The sequence below is a fragment of the Lutra lutra genome, chromosome 18 (assembly GCF_902655055.1).
Source record: "Lutra lutra chromosome 18, mLutLut1.2, whole genome shotgun sequence".
Lineage (NCBI taxonomy): Eukaryota > Metazoa > Chordata > Mammalia > Carnivora > Mustelidae > Lutra > Lutra lutra.
The window spans coordinates 9,315,112-9,331,328 of record NC_062295.1 but is presented as its reverse complement, the minus strand read 5'-3'; the positions used below and the strand labels follow the sequence as shown (position 1 = coordinate 9,331,328).

General features: G+C 49.9%; 1 long non-coding RNA gene across 1 annotated transcript; it reads left to right on the top strand.

Annotated features, from left to right (window-relative positions):
• Positions 1–124: 124 nt before the first annotated feature.
• On the top strand, positions 125–8,075 carry LOC125090593 (uncharacterized). The gene is made up of 3 exons (XR_007124391.1): positions 125–269; positions 5,206–5,374; positions 7,616–8,075. It is a non-coding gene; the product is annotated as an uncharacterized LOC125090593 (long non-coding RNA).
• The last annotated feature ends 8,142 nt before the right edge of the window (positions 8,076–16,217 follow it).

The window sequence follows — 16,217 nt, the reverse complement described above, 5'->3', positions numbered from 1 at the left end:
AGGCGGGGCCCGCTCGGAGCGGCCAATGGAAGCCCGCGCTGGGGCGGCGGGGCGGGGCGGGGTCACGTGCGCGCGGGGCCGGGGCGGCCCCGGCGGGGCGGGGGCTGCGTGCAGCTGGCGGCCCTGGGGGCGGGGGGCGGACGCGGCCTGGCAGCGCGCGGATTGGGCGCCGGTGGGTGCGGGGCGCCGGCGGCAGCCCGCCCTCCAACTCCCCGAGGTTGCCGTGATTCCCGCTCACTCATAGAGAGGGAAACTGAGGCGCGCCGCAGGTAGGAGTGTTGTCTGGAAACGGGGAGCTGCGGAACCCTGGGCGGGGGCAGGGAGAGGCGGGACCTTGGAGTTGAACGTCCTAGTTTGGGGACGGAGCAGGTCATTCATTCGTTCGTTCATGCATTCGTTCCACACTCGTGCGTCAGTTCACTCCACTCTGAGGAACACCCACCAGGTGCCGGGTTCGCCGGTGGCCGAGGAACAGCTATGAACAGGACCAACAAGGACCCTCCCAGCACCGAGCTCTCCTTCAGGTGCCGGCTGGGGCTGCGGGCAATTTGCAGCCCCTTGGCCGCTTATAATCATGGCTCTTTAACGTAGTAAGTCCGTGATTATGTCCCCCCACCGCCACGCGCTGTACTATGGCTCAACACATTTTATCCACTCGACCCATTTTACAGATGAGGAACCCGAGGCTCCAGAATGCTGAAGTACCACAGCCTCCTCGTAATGGAGGCAGAATTCCAGGCCAGGCCTTGTAGCCTGGACACACCAAGGTGCCTGTTAGTGCACCAAACCCCACCTGTCCTCCCAGGAAGGCAGTCCAGAGAGATGACAGCCCCTTTGTGGCCAGCTGGGGCCTTCAGGAGGGGTGAGAATGGGTCTTTTGAAGGCCTCTGTGCCCAAGTCCTCCACAGCTAGGAAGGCAGGAGGAATACAGGTAGAGCCATCATCCTGGGAGCTGAGTGTTCATCTGCCGTCAGTGCCTTTCCCAGCCTCAAGCAAAGCCTCTAGGAGAAGTTGGAGGGCCCAGCTCATAAGGCCTGGTGGCCAGGTCCTGCTTACTCTCCCCACTCCAGCACGGCTGGCCTCTTTCCTTTCTCACTTGCACCAAGCCGCTCCCTTCCCCCACCCCTGCCCTGCAGCCCGAACTTGGCCAGCCCTGCTTAGTCCCACTGCAACATTCTTGCCCTTCATCTCCCAGATATCCACCCAAGAGCAGTCCCCTTCATTATTCTCCCTCTCCATGCACTGTGAGGGCGTGTGACTAACTTCTGGTGTGTCTCTCCCGCCGGGCTTGGGTCTGTTCTGTGCATTGCCATGTTTGCAAAACAGTATCTGACACACAGTAGATCCTGACTCCAGGGATGGTGAGTGAATGAGTGATCACACTGTAGACCTCCGGGCCTGGCCCAGCTTCACCCTAGCCAAGGTGGGGCCAAGTGCCGACAGTGAGCTGGAGGTTAAGCAGGAGTGGGAGACAGAGAAGCAGAGGGAAGCCCAGCTCCAGGCCGGCCATCCTTGAGGCCAGATCAAGCATCTCAGTACAGTGCCCGCTCCTGGCTCTGCCCAGCCCTGCCTTCAAAGGCTCCCCTCCGGTCATCCACACCTGGGAGCCCAGAGCAGGGGGAAGCAGGTTCTTCCCACGGAGCCAGTTTCAGAGCTCTCCGAGTTCCCAGCGTTAGGTTGGCAAAGACCTCATTAGTGGTGAGGACGTGGGAGGGGCAGGCTCAGAACCCCAGAGCCAGGATTGGCAGATGACTGGAGAGGCAGGGATACTGTGTGTGTGTGTGTGTGTTGTGTGTGTGTGTGTGTGTGTGTGTGTGTGTTGCGGTAGGGTGGGGGGTGGGGTGGGGAATGCCACATGACATAGAGGGGGCTCAGATCCAGCCTTTCCTGCCCAGTAGCTTTGGAAAAGCAGCCAGCCCTCTCTGTCCTTCATTTTCATCTGAAGTTGGGGGCGGGAGTAAGGTCACCATCAGGGGGTGGTTGGGAGTCCCACCAAGTGCCTGGTGTAGAGGACGCAATCCTCCCTACTCACTGTTAACATGAGTAACAGGGTCAGACAGGTGTGGAGTGAACTTGGGCTTCCCCATGTAGAATTTGGGCAAGTCACTGCATCTGTCTGAGCCCCAGGCTTCTTGTCCCATGAAACCCACCTGTGGGATGCTGAGGTGTGGGGGGCTGGGAGTAGGCAACCTGCGACCAGCCTCCATCTTGCCCAGAGTGAGTTATTTCAATAACAAGAATGCTAAGTGGTGATAATAGCAGACAGCAAGCACCACATAGGCACAAACACATTTTAATCCTATTTTATAGATGGGGAAACTGAGGCACAGAAACCCTCTGGAGGTCTTGTTGAAATGCAGGTTCTGTCTCAGTAGGTCTAGGCCTGAGGTTCTACATTCCTCACAAGCTCCTGGTGCTTTGTGAACCACACTTGGAGCCCCGAAGGGCTATGGCACTCACTAGAGGTCACCCAAAGTGCTGAGCTCTGAGCCTGGTTTTATCCCCATATGGTAGGCTGCAGAGTCCTGCCCTTAACCTCGACTCTCAACTGCCTGCCTGGCCCCAGCTTTCTCCCCTACAGAGAAGAAGCAGGAAGCAGAGCTCCCCTCCCCAAGCCCATTTCCTCTCTCAGGCCCCTGCCACCTCCCTCTGAGGTGACATCTGGCCCTTAGAACCTCCCAGCCCTGAGCATCCCAGGGGTCCTCCCTGTTGATGGCATGGAGCGTCTCACAAGTTCAGTAGCCAGGAAGATAATTAAGGGCGAGGGATGAGTTCACCCTGGCTCCCTGGGGCTTGCTGGGACCCAGCTGGGCCTGCCCCATGCCAGCCGGGCCCTGTGCCTGCTTCCCCTGGGGGGCCGGAGGGGCTGGAGCAAAGGAGGGGCTTGCTGGGGAGGGTCTCCCTGCCTAGCCACAGCTCTCAGCCCGGGCCGGCCTCTGCTCCCGAGGCTCCCCCACTTTATCTCAATAAGGATTCCAGGCTTCAAACCAAAATGAAAACTGCTTGGCCAGAGGGGAGTCTCCCAGAGGCTGAGAGTCGACCCACTGGTGAGTCCTGGAGGGTGAGGTTAGGGTGGGTGCCAGAGAAGGCGGCACCTAGCTCTGAATCACACGGCAATTCTCCTTGAAGGGGAGAAAGCTTCCTTTACTGTTCTGCAGCATTGACATCCCTCCGGGCGCTGGCTCAGCCCCTGCCAGCCAGGGGAGAGGGGGCCTTGGGCTCCGAATCTTGCTCTGTCTACACTCTGGATCTAGAATTTCACAACCTGTTGTTTTTCTGCCTGTTTATGTTTACAGTCACCTTCTACTTGTGGCACAGGTATCGCTTTTCCATTTATGGTGGTGACATAGCCATTCCTTTTTTAAAATCAATCTATTTAGGGGGAAAAAAAGTGAGTTACCTTGAAGCAGCGTATGATGGGAGTAGAGGGGGTATGGGGATACGGAAGCATTGGGGCCGGTGGCAGACGGTTGGATGAGGTGGGGCGCCTCTTGGAGCTGTACTGCTCACAGCTCAGGCACCCCACCATCCCCAGACTGCAGGGCCCTGGCAGAGCCCTGGCTGGGAGACCGAGATAGCCCCCGGGCTCCTGTTTCCACAAGTAAACTCTCTCTGGGTGGTCATGGGTTGCGTAGGGCCTGGGTCAGCTCTGGTCTTCGTTCCTGGGGTCCGTGGTGTCACTGTGATGAGGACCAGACCAAGGGAAGGGGATCAGCTCACACCTATACCCCTCCCTGGGCTGCCTGATGTTTCCATCTGTGGCATTCACCCTGCCCCCCACACACTTGACTGCTGGAGCCCGTAATCCCTCAATCACTAAATCATTCGTCCACCCAGTCATTGTTGGGCACCTACTATGTGCTGAGCCCTGTGCTGGCAGCTGGGGAGACAGCATGAGCTGGACAGGTACAAGTCAGGTCATGAACTTAAGGTACATAGAATTACGGGTACACTGTAATACAAACCACAGTGTATTCTCTTTGGTCTATGCATGACCTGCTCTTTTAAAAAAATGTCCATAATTAAAAGAACTATAATCACGTAATAGATACCCCATAGCCCGTCAATCAAAAACTACGACCCTCACAATGGCCAACATCTAATCCCGAGGTACCCCCATCCCACCCCTGCCTCGAATCCTGTCTTCATCACTCCCTGCTTTCCTGTGGGGGCAGTTTTCTCATATGTACCTCCTAAAAGTATTCAGGCACACCTTGGAGATAGGGTCCGTTTTGTTCCAGACCGATGCAGTAAAGCAAATAACGCAATAAAGCGAGTCGGATAATTTTTTTTTTGATTCCCAGTGCATGTCAGAGTTATGTCCACACGATACTGAAGTCTATGGAGTGTGCAGTAACATTGTGTCTATAAAACAATGCGCGTGCCTTAATTAAAAGGAAATATTGCCAAAAAAACGCTAGCCATCATCTGAGCCTTCAGTGAATTGTAATCCTTTTGCTGGTGGAGGGTCTTGCCTCAATGTTGACTGTGGCCCACTGATCTAGGCGGTGGCTGCCCAAGGCAGGCTCTTAAAACAGCAAGGAGGTCTGCCACATGGAGGGATTTTTCTTTTCATGAACAACTTCTCTGTTGCCTGTGATGTTCCTTGATCCCATTTCCCTCAGCGTAGAGCTTCCTTCCAAACGGGGGTCAATCCTCCAAGCCCCGCTGCTGCTTCATCCCCTACGTTTATGTCCTATTCTCAGCCCTTTGGTGTCCTTTCAACAGTCCGCACAGCACTTCCGCCGGAAGTAGTTTCCATCTCCGGGAACCACTTCCTTTGCTCGTCCTCGTGCAACTCTTCATCCCTCCGAGTCGGATCATTAGGTTATCAGGAGGTTATTCAAATAGAATAATAATGAAAAATAATGAGAAATTTTAAAAAAATAATGAAAAAGTTTGAAAGATTGCGAGAAAGACCACCATGGGATGCAGAGACTCCGCGCCAGCAGATGCTGTTGGCAAAATGGCGCCCGTAGACTTGCTTGGCCGCGCGATTCCCTCAGACCTCCTTCCGTTCGCGAGAAACGCCGTGTCGGTGAAGCAGGGGAAGCAACGCGCAATCAAACACGTTACCTCTGTGTTTTTAATTTTAGTTTCTCCCCACTAACTTCATCAGAAGGGGATCTTCATTTGCCGGGGCTGCTGGGACAAAGGGCCACCAACTGGACGGCTCTGACTGAAGAGAAGTGTCTTCTCTTCCAGCCCTGGAGGCCGGAGGTCCGCTTTCAAGGGGTCGGCAGAGCCGTGTTCCCTCCAAAGACTCCGGGGAAGGATCTGTTCCCCGCCTCTCCCGGCTGCTGGTGGCTGGCCGCCATCTTTGGCAATCCTTGGCTTGTGGATGCATCACTCCGGTCTCTGCCACTGCTGTCACGTGAGTTCTTCCTCGCGCCCTGCCCCCCCCCCCCCAGCATTATTGAGGAATAGTTGACAAATATAACTATATATATTTATAGTGTACAATGTAATGAGGTGATACGCATTGTGCAATGATTACCCAGATCAAGATAATGAATCCATCCCCTCACGTGCTTCCCTGTGTGTGTGTGTGTGTGTGTGTGTGCTTGTGTGTGGTAAGAATGCCTAAGGTCTCCCCTCGGCGATTTGCATGTATACGGTACTAAGCCAGAAACTGTCCTCATCATGGTATGCATGAGATCCTCAGGATTTCTTGACCTTCTAACTGAAAGATGGTACCTTTTGACCTATGTCTCCCCATCTGCCCCTCCCCCCAGCTTCCGCCAACCACCGTTCTATTCTCTGTTTCTATGCAACTCGCTCTTTTGTCTTAATTCCTCCTATCAGTGATACCGCACAGTGTTTGTCTTTTTCTGTCTGATCTCTTCCACTTAGCGTAATGCCCTCTGACTTCATCCATGTTGCAGACGGCTGGATTTCCTTCTTTTGTACGGCTGAATAATATTCCAGCATGTGTGTGTGTGTGTGTATGTTTGTACCACATTGTCTTTATCCATGCATCCACTGAAGGACCTTTAGGTTGTCTCCACGTCTTTCCTATTATAAATAATCCTGCAATGACATAGGGATGCAGATATCACTCCAAGATAGTCATTTCATTTTCTTCAGATCTATACCCAGAAATGGGATTGCTGGATCCTATGGAAGTTCTTTTTGTTATATTGTGAGGAACCTCCACACTGTTTTCCATACTGGCTGCACCAATCTACATTCCCACCAACAGTGCACCCTTTTCTCTACATCCTTACTGACCCTTGTTATGTCTTGTCTTTGATGACAGCTGTCCTGACAGATGGGTGGTGGTGTCACATTGTGGTTTTGATTTCCATTTCCCTGGTGATGAGTGATGTTGGACGGCTTTTCATCTATCCATTGGCCACTCGTCTATCTTCTTTGGAGAAATGTCTGTTAAGATCCTTAGCCCGTTTCTTAACTGGATTTTTTTTTTCTCTTGGGTTGTATGAGTCCTTTAAATATTTAGGATCCCCTACTGTAGATTCTTTTTTTTTTTTTAAGATTTTATTTACTTATTTATTTGACAGAGAGAGAGAGAGAGCACAAGCAGGCAGAGAGGCAGGCAGAGGCAGAGAGAGAAGCAGGCTCCCCACCGAGCAAGGAGCCCGATGTGGGGCTCGATCCCAGGACTCGGAGATCATGACCTGAGCCGAAGGCAGCGGCTTAACCCACTGAGCCACCCAGGTGCCCCCCCCCACTGTAGATTCTATTTTCACTTTACTGATTGTTTCCTTTGCTCTGTGTAAGCTCTTGAGTTTGATGTAGCCTCCGCCCTTGTTTATTTTAGCTTATGTTGCCTGTGCTTTTGGTATCTCATACAAGAAATCAAGCCAAGACTCATGTCAAGGAGATTTTCTGCTTTGTTTTCCTTTACAAGTTCTATGGTTTTAGATCTTATATTTAAGTCTTTTATCCATTTTGAGTTTTTTTTTTTTTTTTTTTGAGTGGTGTAAGACAGGGGTCTGTTGTCATTCTTTTGCATGCAGATATCCAGGTTTCCGAATACCGTTTATTTATTTAAGATGTATTTATTTATTTATTTAAGAGAGAGAAAGAGAGAGAGATAGCATGAGTGAGTCAATGGAGGGGCCAGGGGAGAGAAGCAGGCTCTCAGCTGAGCCCGGAGCCCACCAATGGAGGGCTCGTGATATGGGGCTCGATCCTAGGACACTGAGATCATGACCTGAGCTGAAATCAAATCGGACGCTCAACCATCTGACATGCCCAGTTGCCCCCCAAAAACATTTACTAAAGAGACTTTTTTTTTTACCATTGGGTATTCTTGTCAACCTTATCAAAAAAACTCGTCAACCGTGTATCGGTTAGTTCCATTCTTACCCAATAAGACTTCATCTAAACTTAATTAATCACATCTGCAAAGACTCTACTTCCAAATAACATCAGATTTATAGGTTCCAAGAATTAGGACTTTAGTATATTTGGAGGGGAGGGACACGAGTCCATCCATGACAAGAGCATCCAGACAATAACAACAACAACAACAACAAATGTATCGAGTTGTAGGAACCTTCTGGGGCTTAATTTCTTCATGTAATAGTACGTAACTAAGATCGACCCATACCAGTTCACTTGTTTTAACTGTCCAGTCGTATTCCCCCAGATCAGTGTACTGCTGCTCTCCTGTGGACGGCCTTTTGGGTGGTGTCCAGGCGCCTGCTACTTGGAAGTGCTGTTTGGATGTTCCTGTGAATGGCTCTGCTACATGCATGTGGGAGTTCCTCTGGGGTGTTTACTAGAAGCGGAATCACCAGGACTGAGAATATGTGAACGCTCAACTTTAGGAAACAATAGCAAATAGCTTGTTAAAGTCGTCATACTGTTTACACTCCCACCAGCAAGGCATAGGATCCACGTTCTCTCCGGCACTTGGTATTATTAGTTTTGAAAATGTTTGCCAGTTGAGTATAAAACTGTTTCCAGTTGAGACCTTGATCTGCATTTCTGTGATCACTCATGATGTTGAACGTCTTTCTCAACTCAAGGTCTAAAATAGATTCACCTGTACTTTCTCCTAAGGTTCTGAAGCGTCATTCTAGACATAGGAGTTCATAATCTATCATCATTCCCAATATCAAGTTCTAAAGGATATTTACTTGTAATTTCTACAAAAGATCTTTAAATGGTTTTTGTTTTTGGCCTTTAAGTCTTCAATCCAGAGTTGATTTTTGTATATATGGTGTGAGGCAGGGATTGGTTGTATAACCTTAGGAGCTTTTGTAGGGTGACAGATGTATTTGGGTGGGGTGGGGTGGGCCAGGACGCTCGACTAGGACTCTTGACTATACTAGACATTGCTCACCTGGTTTTGAGTTCAAATTCTGCTTCTCTCATGGATTGCCCACGAGATTTTACCCGTCATGTCCGTGAGCCTCAGTTTCCTCATCTGTAAAATAGGAGTCCTAGTGGCTAATGCCCTTGGCTGGTTTGGAGATTGCATGAGTTAAAGTATACAGAATGTTCCCCGCATTGCTTGGTATGTAGCATAAGAACACCGATTAGCATTTATTGAGCCCCTGCTATGTGCCAGGTAAGTTGGCAAGGACTTTATTTGTGTTATTAACTCATTGAAGCCCCTGGCAACTCCATGAAATAGATGTCTTCCCCACCTTTTACATATGAGGAAACTGAGTCTCAGTAGGAGCGAGTAAATCCTCCAAGGGCACACAGCTAGCATGGGACAGAGGACTTGAATGCTTCCATCACCATCACACATCAAAGCCATCTCTTTACCTTGCCTCCAGCCTCCAGAATCCAGTCCCTGGAGAAGGGGAATGGCTCTCTCCAGGAGGAAGTTTCTAAAGGTTGAAATGGAGGAGGGGCAGGCAGTGCATTTAACCCTCCCACTCCCCCAATTCCCCTGTGGCCCCTACCTTTGATCCTGAAGCTGGCAAGAGGCTGGTAGCAACGTCTATCCATCCTCTCCCTCAAGGGCAGTTGGAGGCCACAGAGATGAGTCACTGGCCCTAATGTTCCCCACCCCCCCACCTCATGTCATCCATTATTCACAGCTGCCATCCTGGGCCTGGGCGGGGTTGCTTTGGGGTCAGGCAGGAATTACTCCCAAGGCCCGGCTCTCAGGGGCTTTTATCTACAGCTGAGCCCAAGCGCATGCAGCCCTCTTCCCTAGATCTGACGGCTGGGGTCTTCCCAGCACACTCCAGCATGCGCTCCAAGCCTGTAGTGTGCCAGTGGATGAAGGGCTTTGAGCTGCCTTGAGCCCAGCGTTGTCACCTCCCAGTCACCTTTACAGAGCCATAAGTTCGTTATTTATAAGGTGGGAGTACTAGCTCTTGCTTTTTGAAAGGTGTGCAGATAATCCGCATGGGAGGCCTGAGTAGCCCACAACCAAGCTTGCTCACTACAGTTACTATTATTACATTCCTGCCTCTGGGAGTTTGTGTCACAGCCCTGCTGAGGGTGTCAAGATGGTGTGTCTCCTACAGGAGACAGACCCCCAGTGTGCTGTCTGCAAAAAGGGCTTCTAATCAGCCAACACGTCCCCCCGTAGAAGCTGGCTGAGGGTGATGAGTCATAGGGTAGCTGTTTACTGAACACCTACTATGTGCCTGCAAGCTTCAGTGGTGACCAACAATCATGTCCTCGTGTCCACGGCACTTACAGTTCTGCGCCCCAGGAAACACACGGTCCTGCCAGGAGAAGACCTTCCCGGGGTTCGGGGGGTGGTCAGTCTACAGCCAGGCTGGGACACGGACTGGGGCCAGAGGGCTCCCAGGTCTTCCCCTGGCTGGGGTGAGGACTCATGCACACCCATGCCTGAAACTGCACAGAGCTCCCATCCCCCACACCTGCCCCTTGGAAGGCCCTCCCTGAGGGGGCAGGGGTAAGCCTGGAGCCTCTGGGGTCATGCAGACCCATTTTTGTCTTATGGCATGTTTAAGTTTATTGCTGCATCACAAACTACCCCAACCTTCAGCAGATAACATTTTTCCTCACAGGTTCTGTGGGTCCAGAGTTCAGGAGCGGCTCCACTGGTTGGTTCTGGCTCAGAGTCTCTTATGAGGTTGCAGACAAGAGGCTGGCCGGGGATTTGGTCCCAGGAAGGGCTGACAGGCTGGATGACCCGTTTCCACGTGGCTCAGTCACCTGGCTTTGGGCAGGAGGCCTCCGTTCTTGAGTGTCCTTAAAACATGGCTGAGTGATTCCAGATGGGGACCCAGAAGGACACCTCATATGAGCTCGTCACACAAGTCACCCTCCCTCATTCCCACCATATTCTGTTCGCTGGAGATGGGTCACTGAGGCCAAAGCCCACACTCAGAGGAAGGCTCTACTTTTTGAAGGAAGGGATGTCAAGGAATTTGTGGGTCTATTTAAAAATCCCCAGATGGGGTGACCTTGGGCAAGTACCTTCTGTGTTAGCCTCAGTCTCCTTATCTGTGGGATGGGGGTATTGAGTCCTAGCGCCTACCTCACAGGGCCTTTGGGAAGTTGAGAGAAGAAGATACAAGTGCAGAGCCTGTCATGGGAGTGACACCCCCATCAGAGGGTGATACGGCTGTGGGTATTAAAGGGATTTTTCCAGGGCCATCGCCTTGTTCTCCTAGCTCAGTGGGTCTCAACCGTAGCTTCACCGGAGGGATCTCACGCAGAACTTTAAAAATATACCTCCAGGGAAGCTTGGATGGCTCAGTTGGTTAAGTGGCTGCCTTTGGCTCAGGTCATGATCCCAGGGTCCTGGGATTGAACCCCAAGTCGGACTCCCTGCTCAGCAGAGACCCTGCTTCTCCCTCTCCCTCTGCTCCTGCCCCCCAACTCGTGCTTTCTCTTTTTCTCTCTCTCTCTCTCTTGCTCTTTCACATGCATCCCTCTGTCTCTCAAATAAATAAAATCATTAAAAAAAAAAACTCTCTAGAACCCCCTACCCTATTTTCTGATCCAGTAGGTCTTGAATGGGACCTTTAAGTGTATTTTTTAAGCTTTCCAAATAATTCTTATTCACAGCCAGGTTTGAAATCAGGGTCCTCACTTGGGAAATGTTAAATGTCCCATCAACAGATAAAATGTCATGAGGAAATTAAAAATGAAGGGGAAGAGGTCCCTATAATTCAGTAGTTCTCAGAGTGTGGTCTTCAGGTCACTTGGGAACTTGTTAGGAATGTGCATTCTTGGGACCCACCCCGGCCTACTGAATCAGGAGCTCCGGGGCTGGAGCCCATCAAGCCACATTTCAGCAGTTCCTCCAGCTGAATCTGGGGCACACGTGCCTGAGACCCACAGCTCCCTGACTCCTTCTCCCCCCTTTGCTCGCTCTGATGAAACAAGTTGCCATGTTGTGAGCTACCATTTTGGAGGGACCCACACCGCAAGAACTGAGTGCCACCAGCATCTACTGAGTGAGTTCCCAAGAGACTCTTCCCCAGCCAAGTCTACGGATGAGACCACAGCCCCCGCCAGACACCCAGAGGGGCAGCCCATGTGACCCTGAGCTGGAGGAAGCCACACCCAGATTCCTATCACGCAATAACTGTGGGATGGCCTTTGTTGTTTTAAACCGCTAAGTTCTGGGGCCATTTGTTAGGCAGCAGATACATAGCCAATGGGATGGGTATGGGCGGGAAGGGAAGAGTGGAAGGAGGGAAGGAACCGCTGGAGTAGTCCGGAATCTTTGTTATAAAGAGATTTGAGAAGCATGGAAACCCAGGTCGATGTGTAGAGCTTGTTTGGATCCTGATTTGAACATATTAACTTGAACAGCATACTAATTGGTCTTTATTTATTTTTGTGTGTGTGGATATTCTGGGAAATGTGAATGCCACAGGGATCCTGGATTTATTTACGCTACAATTTATTTGGTGTGATGATACCATAACGGTATTGTGGTTCTATTTTGAAAAAGAGGCTGTGTCTTTTAGAGAAACATATTGAACTATTGAGAGTTGAAGTGATATGCCGTTGGGGATACACTTTAAAATAATCAGGTGGGGGTGTGTGGGTGCTTCAGTCAGTTAAGCATCCGACTTTCGATTTCTCCTCAGGGTCGTGAGATCGAGCCCTGCCTCCGGTTCCTCATGGAGTGGGGAGTCTGCTTGACATTCTCTCTCCCTCTGCCCCCCACCCCCAATTCATGCTCTCTCTCTGTCTCCAAAATAAATAAATAAACTCTTTAAAAATAAATAAATAAAATAATCAGGTGGGGGGGTTATGTTAAAATGATTGGCCGTGAGTTGATGGTTGTGCGGAGGGGAAGGATGGTGTGTGGAGGCTCCCTTTATTATCATCTGTGGCTTTGTATGTGTTTGAAGTTTCCCATAATAAGTTTTTTTTTTAATGCTGTGAGCCCAATGTGCCCATTTTACAGGTGGACAAACCCCAGAAGCAGGCAGGAGGGTTGGAGTATGAGTAGAGGTGTGTAGGGCTGGACCGGGGCCCTACCTGTGTTTTGTTCATCCTGGGGGAGGGGATTGTGCATGATCTCTGGGACCTACTTCCATGCCTGAGCCTGGATGTGGGCAGGGATCTCCCCTGCCATCTGAGTCACGGATCTCCAGCAATCCATCCATCTGAGAGCACCTGGTGGCTATTATATCCATACCGGTGAGAGGCATATATTTTTTTAAGATTTTATTTTATTTTATTTTGAGAGCGATCGAGTGCAGGGGGAGGGGCAGAGGAAAAGAAAGAGAGAGAATCCTTAAGCAGACTCACAGTGAGTGTGGCACCTCATGTGGTGCTCAATCTCACAATCCTGAGATCATGACTTGAGCTGAAATCAACGCCAGACACTTGGCCGCCTGAGCCACCCAGGCACCCCTAGAGGCATCTTTGAAGTGTATAAATGTTAGTGTTGTTTTTTCTTAATATATGAAGACAAGAGGTATATTTTTTTATATTTTATTTTAGATCTTTTTTTTTTAAATATTTTATTTATTTATTTGATAGAGAGAGAGATCACAAGCAGGCAGAGCAGTAGGCAGAGAGAGGGGGAAGCAGGCTTCCTGCTGAGCAGAGAGCCCGATGCGGGGCTCGATCCCAGGATCCTGGGATCATGACCTGAGCTGAAAGCAGAGGCTTAACGCAGTGAGCCACCCAGGCGCCCCCACCCCCTTTTTTTTTTTTTAAAGAAGATACTTGTTCATGGTAAAATCAAAGGGACAAGCCAGGCTCCCTCCCTCTGTTTTCCAGTCACTCCCCAAACACAACTATTTAACTCATTTATTCAACAGGTGTTTGTTGAACACGTCCTATGTGCCAAATGCCATGCTGGGCTGTGATGCCCACGAGAAATAGGGTACAAGCCTCGAATGAGAGCCGTACAGGGAATTTGAGATTTTCAGGGAGCCACATTGGAAAAAACGTAGAAAGAAACCAGTGAAATTCATTTTAATAATGTATTTTCTGTAGCTTCATATATCCAAACCCGGGATATAGAACCGATCTAAAAATTATTAATGAGATCCCTTACATGGTTTTTTCATACTGAAGTAGTCTGTTCGGGCCATCGTAGCAAAATCCCGCAGGCTGGGTGCTCAGACAACAGAAATGTCCATTCTCACGGCTCTGGAGATGGGAAGTCTGAGCTCAAGGTGCTGTTGAAAACAGGGGTGGGTTTCTCTCCCTGTTTGCTAATCTCTCTTTAAAAGGACACCCGGCAGCTTTGCGCCCATCTTAACTGCCTCAGTTTACCTTAACCATCTCTTTAAAGACCCTGTCTCCGATTACAGGCACATTCTGAGGAACTGAGCGTGAGGTCTGAGGGCTTCAACCTGGGAACTAAGTCTTCAAAACCCAGTGTGTATTTGACTCCAATCACGTCTCCATTCCAACCAGCCCTGTTTCAAGTGCTGGTCACCCCATTTTTCTCAGTCTTTTTTTTTTTTTTTTTTTTTAGGATTCACTTACTGGGCCACCTGGGTGGCTTAGTTGGTTAAGCTTCTGCCTTTGACTCAGGTCATGATCCCAGGGTCCTGGGATTGAGTCCCACACAGGGCTCCCTGCTCTGTGGGAAGCCTGCTTCTCCTTCTCCCTCTTCCTGCCACTCCCCTGCTTGTGCTCTCTCTCTTTCTCTTTCTGACCCCCCTCTTAGTAACTTTCAAATAGTTGATACAGTATTATCAACTGTAGTCACCGTGCCGTGCGTGACATCCCCAGGACTTCCTGATCTTATAAGTGGAAATTTGTACCTGCGGACCTCCTTCACCCATCTCCCCCCCCCCCAGCTTCTGGCGACCCCCAGTCTGTTCTTTTTTTTTCTATGATTCAGCGTGTTTAGATTCCACATGTAAGTGAGATCATACAGAATTTATCTTTCTCAGTCTGACTTATTTCACTTAGCATAGTGCCCTCAAAGTTCCATCCCTGTGGTTGCAAATGGCCGATTTCTCTCTGCTTTATGTCTGAATGGCATTCCTGGGCATAAGTATACACTGTATCTTCTTCATCCATTCATCCATTGATAGATACTTCCGTTGTTTCCATGTCTTGGCTGTTGGAAACGATGCTGCAGTGAATCCATATCTTTCCAAGATCCTGATTTCATTTCCTTTGGATCTACACCCAGAAGTGGGATTGCTGGATCATATGGTAGTTCTATTTTAACTTTTTTGAGAAACCTCCATACTGTTTCCCACAGTGTCTGAACCAATTTACATTCCCACCAACAGTGCAAGGGGGCTCCTTTTTCTCCACATCCTTGCCAGCGCCCGTATCCTGTCTCTTTTGTCATAGCCATTCTGCAGGTGTGAGGTCATCCCTCATCATGGTTTTGATTTCCATGCCCTTGGAGATCCGTGACATTGAGTGCCTTTTCATGTCCCTTGTACTTGTATGCATACTTGGCACGTACTTTCACGTACTTGGCCATCTGTACGTCTTCTTTGGAAAAATGTCTATTCAGATCCTCTGCCCATTTTTAAATCACTTTTTTTTTTTTTGCTCTTGAGTTGTATGAATGAGATATCCCCATTTTTAAGAGTACAGATGGTAATATTCCATACATGCCTTTCTTTGCTTTTCTCACTTGAAAATAGATCTCCAAACTTGCTTCCCATCATCTCGCACAGATATGCCTTATTCTTTTTGATTTCTTGATTTTTTAAAAAGATTTTATTTATTTATTTGACAAAGATCACAAGTAGGCAGAAAGGCAGGCAGAGAGGCAGACAGAATTGGGGGTAAGCAGGCTCCCCACTGAGCAGAGAGCCCGACGTGGGGCTCGATTCCAGGACCCTGAGATCATGACCTGAGCTGAAGACAGAGGATTAACCCACTAAGCCACCCAGGTGCCTCTGATTTCTTGATTTTAAAGATTAATTTGAAACATGTCAAAGCATGATGTGTCTGAGTTAGAGTCACAGAACCCGGCGTTTGTGGGGCGCTGACTGCCCCGAGGGTGGGTCACCTCCTCCCATTGACCCCACAACCCCACAAGGTGGGTGCTGTTCCCAAAATCAATGCAGGTTCGTGGGCCGCTCTTATAAACAGGTGGAAAATAAAAACCACTAACTTTCAGGGAAATGTCAAGTCCTAGATCTTAGAACTCCCAGATGGTAGGGTCTGTAAGACCTCCCCTGTCGAGGTTAACAGAACAATAAAATACTAATGTACAGTATTATCATATTTCATTAATACAGAGTAATGTTATAATATAGTAATAAATGAGCAATAATATCCTATCATCAGGAGAAACTGAGAAGTTACCCCACAGGGACTGAGACCAGGACCAGCAGAGCCAGGGCTGGTTCTGGGGCTGAACTATGGACACGGTACCCGAGCCCAAGGGTCCAGGCAGAACTCTGCTCCTCTCAGATCTCACTCCAGGAAGGAAGAAGCTTCCAGAAGGGAAAGTGCTGCGAGTAATCAACCTAGAACTGGCCTACCGCCCCCCACGTGTGAAATGAGAGAGGGGTAGAGGGCACATTCCTACACCACAGCCCACCTTCCAAGCCCCAGAACCTTCTGGGCCCTGGCAGCTACTCCTCCCTGTTCGGGGGGGATCCTGAGCCAGCAGGGTCTGTCAGGACATCCTCAGGGCCTCTGCCAGTGCTGGGGCCCCAGGCAGTGTGCCTGCCTTGTCAGAGGAAGGGGCTGAGAGGATGACCACAGTGCCTGCCTCCTAGGTATGGTGAGGGTGCAGCTTAGCTGGGTAGCTGATGGCTTGTGAGCATTGTGAGCCCGGACGAGCCCTATGTGACTCAGGGAGAGCCTTTGCCCAGAACCACACTGCCCCCGTGGAATGGGCTCTT